The following is a 2,500-nucleotide window of genomic DNA, read 5'->3' as shown; positions in this document are numbered from 1 at the left end:
ACACATCCTCAGACCTCCAGTTGAACACACAGGCTCTTGGGGGTATACTAAGAACATGGTTAAGTGAACCAAACTTAGTTAACCTACAGAGAGTGGTAAACCTGCTAATATACGTATATACCTACAGTAATCATTTAGCCCAGTTAGTAGTCTAGTGGTCTTCTATAAGATGACTGACCTCTACCTCAAGGTTAATTTAACCTGGTTTACTACTGAACCAGGATCTTGGCATACCCACCAGAACTCCAGACGAACACACTGTCTAATTACATTAAAGATGCGGCTTTATACATTTGTTGTTACCAGTATGGTAATGACCAAGTCGTGGTGCATTACTAAAGGGCCTGTGTTGTGTCATAGTATTGTAGTGCTATGGTAGTTATATTTCAATGACTATTACAGCGTGCCACTGGAGGTACGGCGCGCATTAAGGGGCTACATTACCTTACATTACATTACTCCAAGCTGACCCTTTTATCGATTCGAACCTGCAACCCTCTGATCTTAAGACCACCTTTCTAAACAAATCTGGCATTCCCTCTCATTCATTACATGGTGCATTATGCGCAGAACAATTAAATCTGGATTTATGCAGTATGTCACAGAAGTGAGTACACGACCCCTCACTTGTCTGCAGATTTTTAAATATGTTTTCATGGGACAACACTAAAGAAATTTCACTTTGACACAATGGACAGTAGTTAGCGTTAACTTTACTGTTTCCCATGGAAAGATACACTTACAAATCTGCAGAAATGTGAGGAGTGTACTCACTTATGTGACACACTGTATGTATTCAACTGAACTATGGACTGAGCAAGTGGACATTTCAGAAGCCAGTGAGTCACTGACCAGCCAGCAGGCCCGCTGGGAAGCTAATGGAGGTGGCGTCCCTTTAATGGGAGGAAGTGAGTATAAGACCTCATTTTAATGAATTTCAGTGGGAAATACTCCGCTTGAAAATGTAGACAAAATTAAACCACTTTCTCGAAATGCAGTTTCCATGGGGATGTCAGTGCTGCCCTACAAAGCAGAAAAGCAGTATGGTAACTGCGCAGAGCTCCAAACGGAGTAAAATGACTCCAACATTATTCTGTTGCCCAGTAGTTTTGGGTAGATTATTTATTAACATGCGGCAGTTTTATTTTTTGCGGATCAGTCATTTTTATTTAACTTTATATTTTGATATACAGTATATGATAATATATGATAAGTATAGTATAATATATGTATTATAGTATGATATAGTATAGGATATGATAGTATAGAATCATAGTAACTTAGTGACATAGTGCATTTTTGCTTTATAGGGCAGAGTATTCCTTTGATAATGACGTCTCTTTAGTATATTCTACCAAGATTGGTTGTTTTCCTATGTACTGTGTATTATAGTACTACAGTACTGTGTGTATGAGGACACATACCGTATATCTCTGTGCAAATGTGTACAGGTATGTATGAATTTCAGATACTGTATATATCTGCTATTGGGCAGCTTCATTTCCTTTGAGATTAATAAAACATCTCGTCTCTACTCTGAGCACTCTGTAGCCGGTTTCATCTTCTTCTCATATCAGCTATGTCACAGACTTTTCCATATCCATATCATCCCCAGTCATCGCACGATGGCTAATGACCTGCGCAGTCTCTCTCTCTCTCTCTCTCTCTCTCTCTCTCTCTCTCTCTCTCTCTCTCTCCTCACTCTCTCTCTCTCTCTCTCTCTCTCTCTCTCTCTCTCTCTCTCTCTCTCTCTCTCTCTCTCTCTCTCTCTCTCTCTCCATGTCTATGCCTGTTAGCCATTCTCTCATTTTCTCTCTGCTTTCCCTCAGGCACTTAGGGCTCTTAACCTTTTTCTTCCCCTCCAATCCATTCCTCTCCTCTCCTCTCCTCTCCTCTCCTCTCCTCTCCTCTCCTCTCCTCTAATCTCCTTTCCCCTCCTCTCCTCTCCTCTAATCTCCTTTCCCCTCCTCTCCTCTGCCCTCTCTTCTCTTCACTACCAAATGCTATTGACCTCTCCTCCTCCTCTTCACCTATTTTCTCCTTCCTTTTGTCATTCTTCCCATCGCAACACTCCTTTTTCCTCTCCAATCCATTCCTCCTCCACCTCTCTCCTCTCCTCTCCTCTCATCTCCTCTCCTCCACTCTCCTGTCATTTCCTCTCCTCTCCTCTCCTCCACTCTCATCTAATCTCCTCTCCCCTCCTCTCCTCTCCTCTCCCCTTCTCTCTTCTCCTCACTACCAAATGCTATTGACCTCTCCTCCTCCTCTTCACCTATTTTCTCTTTCCTTTTGTCACTCTTCCCATCTCAACGTTCCTTTTTCATCTCTAGTCCATTCCTCCTCTCCTCTCCCCTCCCCCTCTCCTCTGCTCTCCTCTTCCCCTCTCAAGTGCCAATGACCTCTCCTCCTCCTCTTCACCTCTTTTCTTTGTTTTTTGTCACTCTTCCCATCTTCACCTTCCTTCCATTTCTCTCTCCAGTTGGCTCTGCAGCTCGACCTC

At 42.8% G+C, this 2,500-nt stretch overlaps 1 protein-coding gene across 1 annotated transcript in view; it reads right to left on the bottom strand.

Annotated features, from left to right (window-relative positions):
- btbd11b (BTB (POZ) domain containing 11b) overlaps nt 1-2,500 on the bottom strand; it is a 165,057-nt gene that overhangs the window by 39,361 nt on the left and 123,196 nt on the right. The window lies entirely within an intron of this gene.

Source organism: Engraulis encrasicolus, chromosome 4 (assembly GCF_034702125.1).
Source record: "Engraulis encrasicolus isolate BLACKSEA-1 chromosome 4, IST_EnEncr_1.0, whole genome shotgun sequence".
Taxonomy (NCBI): Eukaryota; Metazoa; Chordata; class Actinopteri; order Clupeiformes; family Engraulidae; genus Engraulis; species Engraulis encrasicolus.
The sequence above is the reverse complement of the archived record's forward strand: the minus strand, read 5'-3'. Positions and strand labels throughout refer to the sequence as shown.